The 22,935-nt window shown below is 38.0% G+C and overlaps 1 protein-coding gene across 1 annotated transcript in view; it reads right to left on the reverse strand.

The window, feature by feature from the left end:
• RSRC1 (arginine and serine rich coiled-coil 1) overlaps positions 1–22,935 on the reverse strand; it is a 464,346-nt gene that overhangs the window by 140,121 nt on the left and 301,290 nt on the right. The gene's annotated exons all lie outside the window — the stretch shown is intronic.

The raw sequence follows: 22,935 nt of genomic DNA on the forward strand, positions 1-22,935 counted from the left end.
CAGCTCTGGCTGTTGTGGCCAAATGAGGAGTGAACCATCAGGTGGAAGACCTCTCTCTCTGCCTCTCATCTCTCTGTGTAACTCTGACTTTCAAATAATAATTAAATAAATCTTAAAAAAATAAAAAAAGATCAATAGGATGCAGTGGCCTGATGTTTAGACCCAAGTAGTAGGACCCTAATAAAAGTATAAGGCACACAGAAAATGTTTATCTGGGACCTTGAATTGATGTACGCACAACAGATCCTAAATAGCATTTAGTACACCTAATCCAATTTCCTGCTCTTGTGCACCCTGAGAGCAACAGGTAATGGCTTAAGTACTTGTGGCCCTGCTCCTATGTGTGATGCCCTAGATTGAGTTGAAGGCTCCTGATTGTTGCAGACAAATGGGAAATGAACCAGTAAATGAAAGATCTTTCCCTGTTTTTCTGTCTTCCAAATAAAATTTTTAGAAAGTCAAGTTTTGTTTATATGTTTTAATGGCAGAAAATTGCAGGGCCAGTGCTGTGATGTAGCGGGTAAAGCCGCCACTTGCAGTCAGCATCCATATGGGCGCCAGTTTGAGTCCCAGCTGGGACTCCACTTCTGATCCAGCTCTCTGCTGTGGCCTGAGAAAGCAGTAGAAGATGGCCCAAGTGCTTGGGCCCCTGCACCCATGTGGGAGACCCGGAAGAAGCTCCTGGCTCCTGGCTTCAGATCGGCGCAGCTCTGGCCATCATGGCCAACTGGGGAGTGAACTAGCAGATGGAAGACCTCTCTCTCTCTCTGTCTCTGTCTCTGTCTCTCTCTCTGCGTGTGTGTGTGTCTGCGTAACTCTGACTTTCAAATAAATAAATAATTTTTAAAAAGTATCATTCGATGCATTATTTAATTTCCAAGTTTTAATCAACTGAGCATATTAATCTTGGTCCCTTTTCCGGAAAGCTATTTTTCTCAAATTTGATCTTTGATATTAACACAATGAAGAAATTTCTAGGAACATAGCCAGTAATTAGTAAGATAGAGTGTGAAATGATATGGAAATCTGTGCTCTGTTCAAGCCTCTCAAATGTTGGGACCTGTTTTGTGTAGGTGTCCTTGTCCTGAAGTGGGCACGGCAATGACTACTGAGGAAATTCTTTACCTGGAATTATCTCCTCACTGCCTACCTTCCTGCAGGAGAAAAGAGCTAGCTTATCCAGGAAGAAGTACTCATCAGGCTCCTCAGTTCCCATAAAAGACTGTCAACCTATCACCTATTTATCTGATTTCTGTAAACAAATGAAGACAATAAAGCATATCAAAATTTATGGGATACAGCAAAAGCAGTATTAAAAAGGAAAGTTTATACCAATTGGTATCTACATCAAGAAATTGGAAAGGCACAAAATAAATGAGCTATCAGTGCATCTCAAGGTTCTAGAAAAACAACAGCAACCAAAAATAGGAGAAACTCAAAAATAGGAGAAAAGAAATTTTTAAAATTAGAAGAAATTGGCCGGTCAGGGCGCTGGATTCTGTCCCGGTTGCTCCTCTTCCAGTCCTGCTCTCTGCTGTGGCCGAGGAAGGCAGTGGAGGATGGCACAAGTGCCTGGGCCCTGTGCCCGCATGGGAGACCAGGAGGAAGCACCTGGCTTCTGGCTTCGTATCAGCGCCAGCTGTAGCAGCCATTTGCGGGGTGAACCAAAGAAAAAAGGAAGACCTTTCTCTCTGTCTCTCTCTCTCTCTCACTGTCTAACTCTGGCTGTCCAAAAAAAAAAAAAAAAAAAAAAAATCAGATAAGAAATCAACAAAATTGAATCCAAAAAATAATAAAGATCAGCAAAAGGAAGAGATACTTTTTTTCAAAAAATAAACAAAATTGACACACCCCTGGCCCAACTAACAAAAAAAAAAAAAAAAAAAAAAGGAAAGAGAAGACCCAAATCAATAAAATTAGAGATGAAAAAGGAAATGTAACAACAGAACCACAGAAATAAAAAAGAATCATCAGAAATTACTACAAAAAGTTGTATGCCAACAAACTGGGAAACACAGAAGAAATGAATTAAAGATCTAAATCTACACCCAAAACTATCAAATTATTAGAGAACATTGGGGAAACTCAGCAAGACATTGGCACAAGCAGAGTTCTTGGAAAAGACCCCAGAGGCATAGGCAGTCAAAGCCCAAATTACTAAATGGGATTAACCAATTGAGAAGTTTCTGTATAGCAAAAGAAACATTCAGGGAAATGAAGAGGCAACCAACAGAACAGGAGGAATTATTTGCAAACCATGCAACTGATAAAGGATTAATAACCAGATTATATGAAGAGATCAAGAAATTCCACAACAACAAAAAAACAATCCAGTTGAGAGATGGCCCAAGGCCTTAAACAGACATTTTTCAAAAGAAGAAATCCAAATGGCCAACAGACTCATGAAAACACGTTCAGGATCACTAGCTGTTAAGGAAATGCAAATTAAAACCACAATGAGGGGGGCTGGTGCTGAGGCTCAGCGGGTTAATGCCTTGGCCTGAAGTGCCGTCATCCCCTATGGGTGCCGGTGGAGACCCGACTGCTCCATTTCCAATCCTGCTCTCTGCTATAGCCTAGGAAAGCAGTAGAAGACGGCCCAAGTTCTTGGCTCCCAGCACCCACGTGGGAGACCTGGAAGAAGCTCCTGGCTACTGGCTTTGGATCTGTGCAGCTCCGGCCTTTGTGGTCAATTGGGGAGTGAACCAGCGGATGGAAGACCTCTCTCTCTGTCTCTCTTCTCTGTATAGCTCTTTCAAATGAATGAATAAATCTTTAAAAAACAAAAACAAAAAAACACAATGAGGTTTCACCTCACCCTGGTTAGAATGGATTTCATACACAAATCAAAAAACAACAAATGCTGGTGAGACTGTGGAATGAGAATGTGGAATGAGAATGTGGGAAAAGGTACCCTAATCCACTGTTGGTGGGAATGTAAACTGGTAAAGCCACTATAGAAGACAGTATGGAGATACCTCAAAAATCTGAATATAGACCTACCCTATGACCCAGCCATCCCACTCCTGGGAATTTATCCAAGAGAAATGAAACCAGCATATGAAAGAGTTATCTGCACCCCCATGTTTACTACAGCTCAATCCACAATAGCTAAGACATGGAATCAACCTAAATGGCCGTCAGCTGAAGACTAGATAAAGAAATTATGGGATATGTACACTATGGAATACTACACAGTGGTTAAAAAAAAAAATGAAACCTGAGGCCGGCGCCGTGGCTCAACAGGCTAATCCTCTGCCTTGCGGCGCCGGCACACCGGGTTCTAGTCCCAGTTGGGGCGCCGGATTCCATCCCGGTTGCCCCTCTTCCAGGCCAGCTCTCTGCTATGGCCCGGGAAGGCAATGGAGGATGGCCCAAGTCCTTGGGCCCTGCACCCGCATGGGAGACCAGGAGAAGCACCTGGCTCCTGGCTTCGGATCAGCGCGGTGCGCCGTCTGCAGTGGCCATTGGAGGGTGAACCAACGGCAAAAAGGAAGACCTTTCTCTCTGTCTCTCTCTCTCTCACTATCCACTCTGCCTGTCAAAAAAAAAAAAAGAAAGAAAGAAAGAAACCTGGTCATCTGCAACAAAATGGAGGAATCTGGAAAACATCATACTTAGTGAAATAAGCCAGTCCAAAAGGACAAATATATGTTCTCGCTGATCTGTGAAAGCTAATAGAGCACCTAAAATGAAATCTGTAGAAGTGAAATTGAGACTTCAAAAAGGGTTGACTTGAGCTGCCCTTGTCTTGACTGTCGAGAAAGTTTAATTTTTTTTGTTTTTTCATTTTTTCTTCATACTAATTGTTGAACTCTTAACATAGTTAATCATATGTGTATAAAGTCAATTGAAAATAGATCTCAGGAAAAAATAGGAGTTGGAATAAGAGAGGGAGGAGGAAGTTTGTAAATGTAAAGCTGTATAGTTCTCCACACATTCCTACGGACTTACTTCTAAGGTTACAGCATACAAAACTTGTCATGGGACTCCAAATTCCCTTATACTTGGTGGTAAAGATGCCATCTCAGTTTTTTTGTTTGTTTTTACTTTTTTTTGTGGAAACTGTTGAAATCTTTACTTAGTATAGAGTTGGTCTTCTGTGTACAAAGTTAACTGAAAATGAATCTTAATGGAGAATGAGACTGGGAAAGGGAGAGGGAGGAGGAGGAGGAGTGAGAGTGTGGGTGGGAGGGTGGGTATGGTGGGAAGAATCACTATATTCTAAAGTTGTACTTATGAAATTTGTATTCTTTAAAGAATAATTTAAAAAAGAACTAATAATTAATCGGTATAAACAAAAAAATCTGGAGAATAATATTCTCCCTATAGGTATGTTTTTATGCTCAAATGAGTTAAAATATTTAAGACGTCCAAAAGCTAGAATACAGCATACCCTTAACTAATTTAAGTTCCCTTACCCAATCATTCAGTCAGATAAACCACAAAATTTTGCAAATGACCTAATGTACTTTCTTCTCATCTTTTCCCCTCATGGTGAAACTGTTTTATAGAAACTGTCATCGTTTTTTGCACTTATCACATTGTTTCCTTAAGGAAATCTCAGAATGACATTTTTTCCATAGAGGTAACTTCTGATTTCTACACAAAAGCTACAGGAAAGATTAAAGGTAAAGAAGAACAATTTTGTATGTGAAGCAGTGAATTAATATAAATGAAATGCCTTCAGAACAGCAAAATGAAGGTAGCATTAAGGTAGTTTTGGGAGTGGGAAGAGGGCTATACCTATGGTAATACATGTTACAGTTTTTATAAACTAGGTCTCATCATCTATAGGTCCATTCCAACTGCACTGGTAGTAACAGCATGAAATCCTTTGTTGAGAACTGTGAGGTTACTTCTGCTTGGCATTGAAAAGAACTGTTCAAGTAGTAATATACTACAGATACAGCCTAAAACAATGATGCTCAATGCTGCATATTTATCATCCTTGCTCTATATAAAATAACAAAATAATTAAAGTGATGATAATGTTGACACATTTCTCAGTTACTCAGGGAAAACTGCAAGAAATATATACTGCAGTTTACATAGAGTGACAATTTTTTGTTTTACTCACACATATTATAATACACCTTTAAAAATCTTCATAGACATTCCAAAGTATTATTTCTATGCAGAAAAGACCAGATGGCTTTGAAGGTCAAAATATGAGAACTATTTCCATCAATATTTACTCAATTAAAAATGTTACAATGAAGAAAAGAGTTCAGCCTTATCAGTTATCTTTACTGTGGACTACACTACCCTAAACTTAAGTTTAAAAACAAGCACAATCATTAACTTTGCTTATGAATTTACATGTGGCAGGGTTTGATCATGGTAGTTTGCCTCATGCAGCATCAACTGAGCAAAAACAAAAGATGGGGGCTACCCTGATGGTGGGGGGAAGGGAAAAGGGCCCCTAGGTCCTCTGATGGCTTGTTCATTCATGCACCTGATGGCTATTGCTGTTTGTCTGCTGGGAATTCAGTTGGAGCTGTCAGCCAACATACTCGTTCATGGCCTCTCCATGAGGCACTTTTGGTCCTTCCAGAGACTAGCTTCTAGGAGCAAGCATCCCAAGAGACAAGAAGTGGTAGCTGCCAGTTTCTTAAGAATTGGACCTGGAGACTGGTACAGCCATCACTTCACTGTATTTGAACAGTTAAGTAATCAAAAAGTCCAGAATCAAAGGGAAGGAACACAGATGCACTCTTCAAGGGGAAAAGTGACAAAGAATTTGGGGTCATGTTTTAAAACACATATAAATTGAAACTATCAAAATGGATGTGAAAGGTATAAGGATACCAAAAGAGTAACAGCAAAAAGGGAATCCAGAAAGTAAATAAATCAATTTATTAAAAAATCAATAGAATGGTAATTCTGCAAAAGTTTAAAATAAAGGAGTGATAAGAAATCCAATGAAGCAAACAACTTTAGAACAGTCAATGCAAATCTATTCAAACTATGTATTCCTGCAGCTCTAGCATCGAGTCCTTACTACTTCATTTCCAAACCCCCATCCTTGCTAATGTACCTGGGAAAGCAGCAGCAGATGGCCCAAGTGCTTGTGTTTTTACACCCATGTGGGAGACCAGGAAGAAGCACCTGGCTCCTAGCTTTGGTTCATCCAGCTCTGGCCGTGGGGGCCATTTGGGAAATGAATCAGTGGATGGAAGATCTCTCTCTCACTGTCTCTCCCTCTCTCTCTGTAACTCTACCTTTCAAATAAATAAATACGTCTTTATTTCCTAAAGTCAAGTATTGATATTAATAAAGACTTCTAAGGATCATTTATAGTAACAATAATTTAATGTAACACAAAATATTAATCTTGTCAGGACTTTCATCTTGCCCAAAAAAAAGTTGTAAAATTATTATTTCTCTCTGAAATAACAAAAACCAATAGTTTATGTTCTCTTTCTACAGTGGTTTTGGTTAACTCACATAGCAGTATTAATTAACAAGAAAGCCAGTATTTATCAAGTTATTGCTATTATCAGTTATTCTAAGTGTTTTCCATGTATTAAATAATATTAAATAATATTCAATTTTTTAAAAAGATTTATTTATTTATTTGAAAGTCAGAGTAACACAGAGAGAGGAGAGGCAGAGAGAGAGAGGTCTTCCATCCGATGGTTCACTCCCCAATCGGCTGCAACGGCCGGAGCTGTGCCGACCCGAAGCCAGGATCCAGGAGCTTCCTCTGGGTCTCCCATGTGGGTGCAGGGGCCCAAGGACCTGGGCCATCTTCTACTGCTTTCCCAGGCCATAGCAGAGAGCGGATCGGAGAGGAGCAGCTGGGACTAGAAACGGCGCCCATATGGAATGCCAGTGCTTCAAGCCAGGCAGGGCATTAACCCACTGTGCCACAGCACCGGCCCCAATAATATTCAATATTTTTTTTTGACAGGCAGAGTTAGACAGTGAGAGAGAGACACAGAGAGAAAGGTCTTGCTTCCGTTGGTTCACCCCACAAATGGCTGCTACGGCCAGCGCACTGCCCCGATCCGAAGCCATGAGCCAGGTGCTTCCTCCTGGTCTCCCATGCGGGTGCAGGGCCCAAGGACTTGGGCCGTCCTCCACTGCCCTCCGGGGCCACAGCAGAGAGCTGGACTGGAAGAAGAGCAACCAGGACAGAATCCAGTGCCCCAACCAAGACTAGAACCTGGGGTACCGGTGCCACAGGCGGAGGATTAACCTAGTGAGCCGTGGCGTCGGCAAATATTCAATATTAATACCCTATTTTTTTTAACCAATGTGGAAACTGAAGCACAGGGAACTTCAGTGTTTTTCTGAACTCATTCAGTGGTAATGAGAGAATCAAAAAGTAATCCAAGCAGTCTGTCTTTAGAGCCCCAAACCAAATCAAACTATATCCCGTAAAGGGCAAAAAGTATACATGATTGAAAAAATATTATTTATATTCTATTAAACTAAGAGTTTTGAAGTAGACAGCAAAATCTTAAATTTCAATAAAAAAGGAATAAGCTAAACTAATAAAATTAAACAACATTAAGCTTGACCATTTCTTAAATTCCTTCCCTTTGGAAACAGAAAACAAGTCATAGAGTTATAAATCAAAAAAGAGAGTGCAAGAGTTTTAATATACTTTACACTTCCCTATCTCATATCATTTTCAAGTAAGAATACTGGGAAATACTATTTGTTCATAAACAAAAACAGGGATCATAGAGGATACAATGAAATCATGGAGGACACACAATACAACCAACATTGTATGTGTTTACATCAGATCTATTGATTTATAGTCCTCAAAGAATTAAACTTAGAAGAAAAGGAAGCAAACATATGGATCAGAAATAGTAATTTGATTCATTTAGATTTTGCAGTTCTAATAGAGCTCATTACACCAAACAAGCTAACAATTACTATAAAATTATATAAAAAGCAAGGGTTGAAGGGGCACAACAATGAAGTTACCACGTGAGACACCCACATCCCTTATCAGTGGCTGTTTCCAGTTCCAGGTACTTTGCTTCCTATCCAGCTTCCTGCTAATGCACATTCTGGGAGACAGCAGATGATGGGTCAAGTACTTAAGTCCCTGTCACCCACATCAGAGACTCAGAACGAGTTCTGGATCCCTGGCTTCAGGCTGGCCCAGCCCTAACTGTGTGGGGCATCTGGGTAGTACATCAGAACATGGTAGATCTTTGTCCATCTGTCTCTTTGTGTATCTCTTTCTCTGCCTTTCATGCAACATGAAAAAAAAAAGTAGTCAAATCACATATTATGATTCTTATCCTTCTTCCCTATTTTTCTCCTCTCTCTTTTTCAGTCACCAAACGTTCAAAGCATCTTCATGTGGTAGGTATTCTCTTAAGCACTAATGATAGGAAAATAACTGAAAAAAAAAATTCCTTATAATTTGTTTAGGTAACACTGTGAAACTAGAGTCATCTTTCTTTTCTTTTTTTTTTAAAAAATATTTACTTGAGAGGCAGAGAGACAGACACAGAGAATCAGTGATACAGATAAACAGATGGCCTATCTACTGGTTCAGCCCTTAAATATCCTGCAATGGCTGGAGCTGGGCTGATCTGAAGTCAAGAACCTAATCTGGGTCTCTTATCAGAGAGGCGAGGACCCACTACTTGAACCACTATATGCTGTCTTCCCCAGGTGTTCATTAGCAGGAGTCAGGAATCAAGAAAGAACCAGGACTTGAACTCAGGTACTCCGATACAGAATGTGAACTACTCAACTGGAGTCCTAACTGATAGGCCAAATGTCTGTCAAGTGTTTTTTCTGTTTTTTTTTTTTTTTAAAACTAATGTGTAACAGATTGCTTAAATATTTATCCATTATACTGAATTATCTTTAGAATAAAAATGGCAGTTAGCAAAGATCTCAAACAATAGTTCATAACTTAAAGCAGAATAAAATGATATTGTTCCTTATATTAAATATCTACTGTAAAACTCCAGGAATGAATAAGAGGTGAGAGGGTTGGGAAAAGTTAGGTTCAACCATTTCTAAATAAATTTTGAAGTTCATGAATATACTGTGAGCTCCTTTACATCAATAAAAAAGTAGATTAACAATAGAAAAATGAGTTAAACACTTAAGTAGACACTTTATAAAGCATGAAATTCAAGTGCCAGTAAAGATGAAAGCTACTAATTATTTTTGGTAATCAGAGAAATGCAAACTAACAGTAAAATAATTTGAGTCTGGCTGAAAAAAAAATAAAAAGAGAGATCTGGGGTGTTGAAATGATTATGCATAAGAGTGCCAAGAGACAGACTTGTTCATATTGGCTCCAAAAGAAGTATCTCAAAAGTCCAACAGAAAAATTTAAAAAAACCCTGCTGTATGTTCATCCAATGAAATATTATATACTAGAAAGTAAACACACTATAGCTATGCAGTTGTACTGACTACTATAAAGGAAAAGTTCATGAAGCTTTAGGGGGCGGAGCCAAGAAGGTGGATAGTGAGGACGTGCACCGATAGTCTGGAAAATAAAGTTTCATAAAAGTGGAATTACTGTAGCCTCAGGAAAAGATTCAAGAAAAAAACTGCAGAGGAAACGCTTCTGGATCTAGTGGATGTGACACAGAGGACCTACAAGGAGCCCACAACGTGGAAGCCCAATCGCGGGAGCCGAGCCGCAGAATCTCCCCAGCAGAACGAACTGGAGGTAAGACAAAAGCCTCAGAAACGCAAGACATTAGTGGGGAAAGGCAGAGGCCCCTCCTTCCACTTGAGCAAAACAAAGAGCAGGCACCATTTTACATATGTAAAGCGGCAATGAGTACACAAACTCAGTAACTTTTGGTCTAAGGTGAAACTTGAGAACACATTGAGGGCTGCATAAACTCTTCCTGTGGTCCCAGGGGTAGATCAAATGAATACTCACAGAGGCCAGATTTCAACTACCCTCAATTCCACTCAGCTATTCGGATTTACTTCCCAACTGAGTCAAAAAAAAAAAAAAGAGAGAGAGAGAGAGAGAGATCCAGCAAGAAGCAAGGTGAGTCACTTTTTTGCACAGCCTTAAACCTGAAGAATCAAGCAGAGCTCTCTGGCCACACCCATCACAGCCTCTAAGGATCCATCAAAGCAGACAGCCCACTTAGAGGCATAGTATAACGAGAAAAAAATCACCCCAGTAAAAAAAAGAAAAAAAGAAAAAACAACATAAATTATCTCCAACATGCCAAACAACAAACGTAGAAGCCGAGGTAACAAGAGCAAGGAAGACACTATGATGCCCCCAAATGAAAAAGACACCCAATCCAAGATTATGAAGATGAAGAGATAGAGGAAATGCAAGAAGCGGGTCTCAAAAAATTGATAAGAACATTAAGAAGTTCTCAAAAACAAATTCTTGAACTACAGAAATCCTTAATGGACAAGATAGAAAATCTCTCTCGTAAAAATGAAATATTAAGGAGGAATCAAAATGAAATGAAGAAGCTAGTAGAACATGAAACTGTGATAGTGACAAGAAACCATAATGAAATGAAGAACTCAATAGATCAAATGACAAACACATTAGAGAGCCTTAAAAACAGAATGGGTGAAGCAGAAGAGAGAATATCGGACTTAGAAGACAGAGAACAGGAAAGTATACAGTTAAATCAAAGAAAAGAAGAAGAAATCAGAAATCTAAAAAATACTGTCAGGAATCTACATTATACTATTAAAAAACCCAACATTCGGGTTCTAGGAGTTCCTGAAGGCTTGGAGAGGGAGAAAGGATTAGAAGGCCTTTTTAGTGAGATACCAGCAGAAAATTTCCCAGGTTTGGAGAAGGACAGAGACATCCTAGTACAGGAAGCTCACAGAACCCCTAATAAACATGACCAAAAGAGATCCTCACCACGATACGTCGTAATCAAACTCACCACAGTGAAACACAAAGAAAAGATTCTAAAATGTGCAAGAGAGAAACGCCAGATTACTCTCAGAGGATCTCCAATTAGACTCACAGCTGACTTCTCTTCAGAAACCCTACAAGCGAGGAGAGAATGGCGAGATATAGCCCAGGTACTAAGAGAGAAAAACTGCCAGCCCAGAATATTATATCCTGCAAAGCTCTCATTTATGAATGAAGGTGAAATAAAGACCTTTCACAGCAAACAGAAATTGAAAGAATTTGTCGCCACTCGTCCAGCCCTGCAAAAGATGCTTAAAGATGTGTTACATACAGAAACACAGAAACACGGTCACCAATATGAAAGAAGGTAAAGAAAGGAAACCTTACAGCAAAAGATCACAGGAATCTCAAACCATATATTAGAAAATATCTTTGGCAAATGGCAGGGCAAAGTTACTCCTTCTCAATAGTCACATTGAATGTTAATGGCTTGAACTGTCCAGTTAAAAGACACCGATTGGCTGTCTGAGTTAAGGAACAAAACCCATCTATTTGCTGCTTACAAGAAACTCATCTTTCCAACAATGATGCACACAGGCTGAAAGTGAAAGGCTGGAAAAAGATATACCATGCCAACAGAAATGACAAAAGAGCGGGCGTAGCCACCTTAATATTGGACAACATAAACTTTACCACAAAAACTGTTAGGAGAGACAAACAGGGGCACTATTTAATGATTAAGGGATCCATTCAACAGGAAGAGGTAACTATTATAAATGTATATGCACCTAATTACAGGGCACCAGCTTATTTAAAAGACTTGTTAAGGGACTTAAAGGGAGACTTAGACACCAATACAATAGTACTAGGGGACTTCAATACTCCACTCTCAGAGATAGACAGATCAACAGGACAGAAGATCAACAAGGAGACAGTAGATTTAAATGACACTATACCCCAAATGGATCTAACAGATATCTACACAACATTTCACCCTACATCTAAGGACTATACATTCTTCTCAGCAGTACATGGAACCTTCTCTAGGATTGACCACATACTAGGCCATAAAGCAAGTCTCAGCAAATTCAAAAGAATTAGAGTCATACCATGCAGCTTCTCAGACCATAAAGGAATGAAGTTGGAAATTAGCAACTCGGGAATCCCTAGAGCACGTGCAAACACATGGAGATTGAACAACATGCTCCTGAATGAACAATGGGTCATAGAAGAAATTAAAAGAGAAATCAAAAATTTTCTGGAAGTAAATGAGGATAACAGCACAACATACCAAAACTTATGGGATACAGCAAAAGCAGTGTTAAGAGGAAAGTTTATATCAATAGGTGCCTACACAAGAAATTGGAAAGGCACCAAATAGATGAGCTTTCAAGTCATCTCAAGGATCTATAAAATCTGCAGCAAACCAAACCCAAACCCAGTAGAAGAGAAATAATTAAAATCAGAGAAGAAATCAACAGGATTGAATAAAAAAAAAATTACAAAAAATCAGCCAAACGAGGAGCTGGTTTTTTGAAAAAATAAACAAAATTGACACCCCATTGGCCCAACTAACTAAAAAAAGAAGAGAAAAGACCCAAATCAATAGGATCAGAGATGAAAAGGGAAACGTAACAACAGACACCACAGAAATAAAAAGGATCATCAGAAATTACTACAAGGACTTGTATGCCAGCAAACAAGGAAATCTACCCGTAATGGACAGATTCTTGGACACATACAACCTACCTAAATTGAGCCAGGAAGACACAGAAAACCTAAACAGACCAATAACTGACACAGAAATTGAAAAGTAATAAAGGCCCTCCCAACAGAGAAAAGCCCAGGGCCACATGGGTTCAATGCTGAGTTCTACCAGACATTTAGAGAAGAACTAACTCCAATTTTTCTCAAACTATTCATAAACAATCGAAAAAGAGGGAATCCTCCCAAATTCTTTCTATGAAGCCACCATCACCTTAATTCCTAAGCCAGAAAAAGATGCAGCATTGAAAGAGAATTACAGACCAATATCCCTGATGAACATAGATGCAAAAATACTCAATAAAATTCTGGCCAATAGAATGCAACAACACATCAGAAAGATCATCCACCCAGACCAAGTGGGATTTATCCCTGGTATGCAGGGATGGTTCAACATTCGCAAAACAATCAACATAATACACTACATTAACAGACTGCAGAAGAAATACCATATGATTTTCTCAATAGACGCATAGAAAGCATTTGATAAAATACAACACCCTTTCATGATGAAAACTCTAAGCAAGCTGGGTATGGAAGGAACATTCCTCAATACAATCAAAGCAATATATGAAAAACCCACGGCCAACATCCTATTGAATGGGGAAAAGTTGGAAGCATTTCCACTGAGATCTGATACCAGACAGGGATGCCCACTCTCACCACTGCTATTCAATATAGTTCTGGAAGTTTTGGCCAGAGGTATTAGGCAAGAAAAAGAAATTAAAGGGATACAAATCGGGAAGGAAGAACTCAAACTATCCCTCTTTGCAGATGATATGATTCTTTATTTAGGGGACCCAAAGAACTCTACTAAGAGACTGCTGGAACTCATCGAAGAGTTTGGCAAAGTAGCAGGATATAAAATCAATGCACAAAAATCAACAGCCTTTGTATACACAGGCAATGCCACAGCTGAGGAAGAACTTCTAAGATCAATCCCATTCATGATAGCTACAAAAACAATCAAATACCTTGGAATATACTTAACCAAAGACGTTAAAGATCTCTACGATGCAAACTACAAAACCTTACAGAAAGAAATAGAAGAGGATACCAAAAAATGGAGAAATCTTCCATGCTCATGTATTGGAAGAATCAATATCATCAAAATGTCTATTCTCCCAAAAGCAATTTATACATTCAATGCAATACCAATCAAAATACCGAAGATATTCTTCTCAGATCTGGAAAAAATGATGCTGAAATTCATATGGAGACACAGAAGACCTCGAATAGCCAAAGCAATCTTGTACAACAAAAACAAAGCCGGAGGCATCACAATACCAGATCTCAGGACGTACTACAGGGAAGTTGTTATCAAAACAGCATGGTCCTGGTACAGAAACAGATGGATAGACCAATGGAACAGAATAGAAACACCAGAAATCAATCCAAACATCTACAGCCAACTTATATTTGATCAAAGATCCAAAACTAATCCCTGGAATAAGGACAGCCTATTCAATAAATGGTTCTGGGAAAATTGGATTTCCACGTGCAGAAGCTTGAAGCAAGACCCCTACCTTTCACCTTACACAAAAATTCACTCAACATGGATTAAAGACTTAAATCTACGACCCAAAACCATCAAATTATTAGAGAGCATTGGAGAAACCCTGCAAGATATAGGCACAGGCAAAGACTTCTTGGAAAATACTCCAGCAGCACAGGCAGTCAAAACCAAAATTAACATTTGGGATTGCATCAAATTGAGAAGTTTCTGTACTTCCAAAGAAACAGTCAGGAAAGTGAAGGGGCAACCAACAGAATGGGAAAAAATATTTGCAAACTATAGTACAGATAAAGGGTTGATAACCAGAATCTGCAAAGAAATCAAGAAAATCCACAACAACAAAACTAACAACCCACTTAAGAGATGGGCCAAGGACCTCAATAGACATTATTCGAAAGAGGAAATCCAAATGGCCAACAGACACATGAAAAAATGTTCAAGATCACTAGCAATCAGAGAAATGCAAATCAAAACCACAATGAGGTTCCATCTCACCCCGGTGAGAATGGCTCACATTCAGAAATCTACCAACAACAGATGCTGGAGAGGATGTGGGGAAAAAGGGACACTAACCCACTGTTGGTGGGAATGCAAACTGGTTCAGCCACTATGGAAGTCTGTCTGGAGATTCCTCAGAAACCTGAACATAACCCTACCATACAACCCAGCCATCCCACTCCTTGGAATTTACCCAAAGGAAATTAATTTGGCAAATAAAAAAGCCATCTGCACATTAATGTTTATTGCAGTTCAATTCACAATAGCTAAGACCTGGAACCAACTCAAATGCCCATCAACAGTAGACTGGATAAAGAAATTATGGGACATGTACTCGATAGAATACTATACAGCAGTAAGAAACAACGAAACCCGGTCATTTGCAACAAGATGGAGCAATCTGGAAAACATCATGCTGAGTGAATTAAGCCAGTCTCAAAGAGACAAATATCATTTGTTTTCCCTGATCTGTGACAACTGAGCACCAAAGGGGAAACCTGTTAAGTGAAATGGACACTATAAGAAACAATAACCTGATCAGCTCTTGTCCTGACTCTAGATGTACAATGTAATACTTTATCCTTTTTAAGTATTTGTTGTTGTTGTTGTTGTTCTAGTACTAGTGGTTGAACTCTGTAATTAACACACAATTATTCTTAGGTGTTTAAATTTTAACTGAAAAGTGATCCCTGTTAAATTTAAGAGTGGAAAAAGAGAGGGAGGAGATGTACAATTTGGGACATGCTCAATCGGACTAGCCCCAAATGGTGGAGTTAGAAATGTGCCAGGGGATTCCAATACAATCCCATCAAGGTGGCATGTACCAATGCCATCTCACTAGTCCAAGTGATCAATTTCAGCTCACAATTGATGGCTCTGATAGGTCTAAGAGTCAAAGGGATCACACAAATAAGACAAGTGTCTGCTAATACTAACTGATAGAATCAAAAAGGGAGAGAAGGATCCAACATGGGAAGCGGGATACACAGCAGACTCATAGAATGGCAGATGTCCTAAACAACACTCTGGCCTCAGAATCAGCCCTTAAGGCATTCAGATCTGGCTGAAGAGCCCATGAGAGTATTGTAGGCATGGAAAGCCAAGATACCATGGGAAAAAAAAAAGACCTAAATGAAAGATCTCTGTGAGTGAGATCCCAGCGGAAAGAATGGGGCCATCAAAGAAGGAGGTACCTTTCCCTGAAGGGAGGAGAGAACTTCCACTTTGACTATGACCCTATCAGAATAAGATCAAAGTCAGCGAACTCTAAAGGCTTCCATAGCCCTGGCAACTCATAACTAGAGCCTAGGGAGATTACTGACGCCATGAACAGGAGTGTCAAATTGTTAAGTCAGCAACAGGAGTCACTGTGTACTTACACCCCATGTGGGATCTGTCCTTAATGTGTTGTCTAATGTGAAGTGATGCTATAACTAGTACTGAAACAGTATTTTTACACTTTGTGTTTCTGTGTGGGTATAAACTGATGAGGTCTTTACTAATTATATACTGAATCGATCTTCTGTATATAAAGATAATTGGAAATGAAAAAAAAAACCTGGTGTTAAATTGGAAACGGCATAGAAAATTAATTAATTTTTAAAAAATATTATGTAGGATCTCTGTCTTTAATGTGCTGTACACTGTTATTTAATGCTATAACTAGTACTCCAACGGTAGTTTTTTCACCTTGTGTTGCTATATGGGGCAAACTGTTGAAATCTTTACTTAATATATACTAAACTGATCTTCTGTATATAAAGAGAATTGAAAATGAATCTTGATGTGAATGGAAGGGGACAGGGAGCGGGAAAGGGGAGGGAAGTTATGGGAGGGGGGAAGCCATTGTAACCCATAAGCTGTACTTTGGAAATTTATATTTATTAAATAAAAGTTTAATTAATTAAAAAAAAAGTTCATGAAGTTTTAAGAAACGCTGTTAACTGTTAACAATACAGTGTTAGCTGTTAGGAAGGCTTCACTGAGATATACATTTTAGGTTGAAACCTTAATGACATCAAATTAATCTGGGAGAAAGGGAGGAAGTAACTATTTTGGTAAATAGAAAAATATATGGAAACCAAGGAATAAAAGAAGGCCAGTGTGAAGACAGTGAAAATGGGGTTAAGGAGGAAATTAAGTTGTATTTCAGAAGGCAGAACATAGTGATGGCCAAAAAAAAGGCAGATGAGGAACTTGCCAAACTTGTTTTGAGCAACTAGAAAGATGTAAGGGATGAACACTGAAAGAAGAGCAGGCTTAAGATAGGAGTAGAAAGACAAGGATTCAGGGTAACCATGTCTGTTTGACATTGATGTAGAGATCACCTGCAGTAACTGTGAATATGGAGCTCAGAAGACAGGTGTGGGTTGGAATTTAGGAGATGTTGCACACAGACGGTATCTGATGTTCTGGAATGGATACGATTACCTAAGATGAAACTATATGGAGAGAGAAAAAAGCAGAGGACCGTTCTATCAGGAGCATTGGAGAGTTACAGAAAGAAGACCAAGGAAAGAGCTTATTAGTGGACTAAGAATGAATAAAAGCAATCTGTGGCATGTAGAACCATTATCTGGTTAATGAGTCTGGCTTCAAATTATATTGCAAGTGTGAATGATAGACTTTGTTAACATAATGACTACACACTGAAAAAGCTGACAACTTAATTTTTAAATGCGGATGATGTAAAATTCATATCTTTATATATTAGTCAAACAACATTCAAAATGGAATTTATTCTCCTTCAACCCTGTTCATTATCATGTTTCCCCTACCTTGTTTAATGATATCATTACATAGATGGTTTTACTTTACCTATATTCAGTCATTTTTATAACCTATATAAAAGCAAATTCATAAGCAATACTTTTTTATTTGCCCCCTTTACTTTTATTATTACCATGGTTCTAGTTTTCATTTTCATCTCATTCACAAACTCATCATTAACCTTCTGTCCTCAAAGTTACCCTCCTAAACTATTAGTCATATCACATAATTCTCCTTATGGATACAGCCAATAGATCCTTGGAGCCTACAATATGCTTTACTGAACTGCTATCTGTCAGTCATTCTGGTAGGATGGGAATTATGAGACATACAGACAAAATTCCTGCCCTTATGGCCCTTATTTTCTATTAGGAAAGCCTGTTGCTAAATCACTAATCAATGCTAGGAAATACTTAGGACTACAATTCAAAACATACCCATGGGGTCAGCACTATGGCATAGCAGGTGAAGTTGCAGTTTGCAGTGCTGGCACCCCATAGGAGTGCCGGTTTGAGTCCTGGCTGCTCCACTTCTGATCTAGCTCTCTGCTGTGGCCTGGGAAAGCAGTAGAAGATGGCCCAAGTCCCACCTAGGAGACCCAGAAGAAGCTCCTGGCTTCAGATCAGTGCAGCTCTAGCATTGCAGCTGTCTGGGGAGTGAACCAGTAGATGGAAGAACTCTCTCTCTCTCTCTCTCTCTCTGCCTCTACCTCTCAAATAAAATAAAATAAAATATTTAAAAAGTTAGGAGAGAACTTCCACTTTGACCATGACCCTATCGGAATAAGATCAAAGTCAGCAAACCCTAAAGGCTTCCATAGTCTTGGCAACTCATGACTAGAGCCTAGGGAGATTACTGACGCCATAAACAAGAGTGTCAAATTGTTAAATCAACAACAGGAGTCACTGTGTACTTATGTCTCATGTGGGATCTGTCCTTAATGTGTTGTCCAATGTGAAGTAATGCTATAACTAGTACTAAAACAGTATTTTTACACTTTGTGTTTCTGTGTGGGTACAAACTGATGAAATCTTTACTTTGTATATACTGAATCGATCTTCTGTATATAAAGAAATTAAAAATGAAAAAAAAACTTGATGTTAAATTGGAAATTGCATAGAAAATTAATCAATTTAAAAATATCATGTAGGATCTCTGTTCTTAATGTGCTGTACATTGTGATTTAATGCTATAACTAGTACTCCAACAGTATTTTTTCACTTTGTGTTGCTATGTGGGGGAAAACTGTTGAAATCTTTACTTAATATATACTAAACTGATCTTCTGTATATAAAGAGAATTGAAAATGAATCTTGAAGTGAATGGAAGGGGAGAGGGAGCGGGAAAGGGGAGGGTTGCGGGTGGGAGGAAAGCCATTGTAACCCATAAGCTGTACTTTGGAAATTTATATTCATTAAATGAAAGTTAAAAAAAAAAGTTACCTCATCAAAATATATATGTATGTATATATCGAAACATGTTTGAGTATAAATCAAAACATGTTCCTCTGCCTTTAGCTGTGCCTCTATCAAGTTTCATGCACACCTATTCTTCCACCTTATATTATAGCATCTTATATGTTTGTTTTCTTCTGGCCAGAAGGCATGGACTGTGATTCCACAGCTCCTCTCACCTTGCATATATTGAATTCAAATATAGCATTTTTTACTAAGTACTCAATGTTCCTAAAAGAAGCCAAGGAACCTTACATTCTAAATGATTACAGGAGATAATTAAAATGAAAAAAAAAAAAACCCTCTAATTTGCTCCTTTTTCTTCCTTCTCTGGCTATTTGGCTTTGCTTATTCCTTAGCTATGACATATGGTCTTAGTAATGTTCATAAATTAATATTTATCAGGATAGCAAATTACCAGACTATGTCTACATTAGCACCTCTGTTCTCTGGTGAGATGGCCTGTCACTTTTATCAGGAGGCTCAATATGGCACTGTTGACCAAACTGAGCAAAGTGATAAATTGTGCTTATGTTTACTCTTTGATTTGCAGGTATAACTGCTGTATTCTCCACATGCCATTGATGACTAAAGGCCCCTAAAAGTCACAGTTAAATTAATTCACTGTGATGTTGAGAAAGTAAGTTTTAATACCGGCACAATTAACTAGTTGATCAAGGCATCTAGAGTCAATCTCAGCACAGAGAAGAGGATCTGTTGGAGTATCTCTTCTGAAAAAGTTTCTTGGAATATTGTGTATCCTTCCTTGACCAATTCTAACCTCTCAACACAATCTTCTCATTTCACAGATAAGAAAGCTAAGACTGAGGAGATTACCTAACTTGTAAAAATCACAGGAGCAGCGAAAAGCCAAGACAGGATTAGAATTCAGAACAGCTGTCTCATGTCTTATCAGGGGTCTTTTCACTAACCCTTGCATTTCTTTTTTTCTTTTCTTTTCTTTTCTTTTCTTTTCTTTTCTTTTCTTTTCTCTTCTCTTCTTTCTTTCTTTTTTTTTTTTTAACAGGCAGAGTTAGATAGATAGATAGAGAGAGAGAGAGAGAGAAAGGTCTTCCCTCAGTTGGTTCACTCCCCAAATGGCTACTATGGCCGGCGCCGCGCCGACCCGAAGCCAGGAGCCAGGTGCTTCCTCCTGGTCTCCCATGTGGGTGCAGGGCCCAAGGACCTGGGCCATCCTCCACTGCCTTCCCGGGCCACAGCAGAGAGCTGGCCTGGAAGAGGTGCAACCAGGACAGAACCGGCGCCCCAAATGAGACTAGAACCCGGGGTGCTGGCGCCGCAGGCGGAGGATTAGCCTAGTAAACTGTGGCGCCTTGCATTTCTTAAATTGGAACCCCATAAAATCTATGACAAGTAAGGGCAAGTAAGACTGCAAGATACTGTGTTAAGCAAAGTAAAAGAGGATTACTACAGGACTTCTTAAAAATCTAAAATGTGCAAATATACACTGAGATTGACTGAAAGAAATATCTATGGCTTCCAAATGTATTTAGTGATGACTTTTTTATTAATTAAGCAAATTTTATTAATTAAGCAAAGTTTAAATTAGTCACAAAAATCAAATTAATGATATATTTTAGCTCTTAGTTTTTAAAGACATCTATATTCCTAAAGTTAATCAGGTTTTATTCCCATTTCATGATAAATGCATTTGGAATCTGCACTTTTGGTAAATATATATAAATTTTAATTCTTTGACAACAGGGATATTTGATTATATTTGCTTTAAAGCAAACTATAAAAAATCAGTAAGAAAGACGACAAAAAGTGATGACTTTTTTATTAATTAAGCAAATTTTATTAATTAAGCAAAGTTTAAATTAGTCACAAAAATCAAATTAATGATATATTTTAGCTCTTAGTTTTTAAAGACATCTATATTCCTAAAGTTAATCAGGTTTTATTCCCATTTCATGATAAATGCATTTGGAATCTGCACTTTTGGTAAATATATATAAATTTTAATTCTTTGACAACAGGGATATTTGATTATATTTGCTTTAAAGCAAACTATAAAAAATCAGTAAGAAAGACGACAAAGTAGTTTTCAGTCTGTGATAAAAATAGGTATACTAAAATGCTACTGGTTATACAGGATCTGTTGCGAATAGGTCAGCTCAAGGTCCCAGGTAAACATCATGTTTGTGTCCTGAAGCCTTGTTTTCTGCATGCCTTACTCTCAGTAGGGCCCTCCTACTTGGGTCTAAACATCGGGCCACTGCACCCTATCGATCTTCTTTAAATCTCCAGAATAATAAATTTCAAGGCAACACAGCAGAAGCCCACTAAAGCTCTTTAATTACATCACTGCTGAAAGGAAATCATTGATCAATGGCATTATGGGAAAATAAACTGCCCCCCAAACCAGATCAAAGTCAATAAAATAGCTGACTAGCTGCCCCATTTGGGACTTCCTCTAGATTAGTGCTCATGGACAAGCAAAAGAGATGATTCTAACACATGCTGCTTACTGTCTTTTTGAAGCTCTCCCTGGCAGGTGTCATGCTCTGAGCATGGTTTTTGATTACTCTAATTAAATATAATATTATCAACAGATCTTTGTATTGATCCTTAAACCCCTCCTTCTAAATGAAAAATTAAAAGCCTACCGAGAGGGCTTCATAGAGTTTTAGGTTATCTTAGGGACTTCACAGTCTTATCAATTTTCTTGATGTTGTATTATTCTAATATTTATCAACATCAAGGTTCCAATTATCTTAAATATTTTAAATGTAATTTTAAAATTTGTTTTGAGATCAGATAAAAGTTTACATGAAATTATAGAACTTCATTAAAGTCTTGATAAATATTTTTTCCTATTAAGTATTTTACCGTTACAGTCACTATTCTTTATTGGTGGTATTATTTAAATATACTATGCAGTATATACAAGTATAATGCAATATGACAAGGAATTTTTAATTCAGAAAAGTGTGAAAGTATTCTTAAAAAGTAATTTTATAACAGCTTACAAACATTTATAATTTTCAAATAGGCAAGATTACTTAAACATTTCAAATCCTACTAATTGCACTGATCTGCATTACAAAATGTTTTCTTCTGTGTGTTAGAGAGTAACAATCTGGAAAGAAATGTGAAAGCTTCAAATCTCTATTCAAAAAAGAGAAAAGCACAAATTTGTAACATGAATTGTTTATGAGCTCATTGTCAAGTTTTCACAAAAAAATTCAGAATTGTGTTAATAATAAAATGTAATGTTATCCATGTAAATTGATAATTTTGAGAATGCAAAGTTAATATTCAAGGAGAAATCTAAAATATCAGCTACTCATTTATGGGCATTACTTCAGCTACCCGACCTAGCAAAAGCTAATAGCCATGCCTTCTTCCCAGTCTACATTTCTTCTTATTCACTCACTATTCCCTCAGGTGGTTCTCATTGCTAATGCCCAAATGGCATCAACCTGTTGTTTAGCACATCTATGAAAAGGCTCGCCTGCTGGCTAATTTATCAAGGGATTAAAGCCCTGAAACCACTTCAATCTGCTACTTTGTTTCCATGTAAAACCTTACCCATGACACCAGTTCCCTCATGTTAAATTTGAAAAATCTTTTATAAACAAAGAAAAATTCAATATAAGAATTTTTCAATAGAGAAACTGCATGCCAAAAAATATTCTGGACCCTTAAACAGCAGTATTAAACTGCATTCTGCTGGTTTTCAAACACTGCATTAAAAATAATTTCATGTATGAAATGTTTACTATTTAATAAAATTAACAGAATTAACACAAAATACCAAAGGTGGAATTGCAGGTGCGAGTGGTTATGAGGAATAACATAAAACTGTAGGCAGATATAGTTCCATCATTGTAGCATAATATTTCATTAAAAATTGTATCTGTGTGCATCTTCTTGAATGTCAAAACATGGTAACTGCAAATCAGAAAATGAGGGTTTCAAGAAACAAGCAACTCCCAAGTTTCTTATATGATAATAATAAAGACCTAAAAATTCATTATTCTCATAGACTGATAGGCACATATAGTGATTAATTTATCTATAAGTAAAAAGATCTAGCTCTTTTTATTTTCAGAATA

Source organism: Lepus europaeus, chromosome 2 (genome assembly GCF_033115175.1).
Source record: "Lepus europaeus isolate LE1 chromosome 2, mLepTim1.pri, whole genome shotgun sequence".
NCBI lineage: Eukaryota > Metazoa > Chordata > Mammalia > Lagomorpha > Leporidae > Lepus > Lepus europaeus.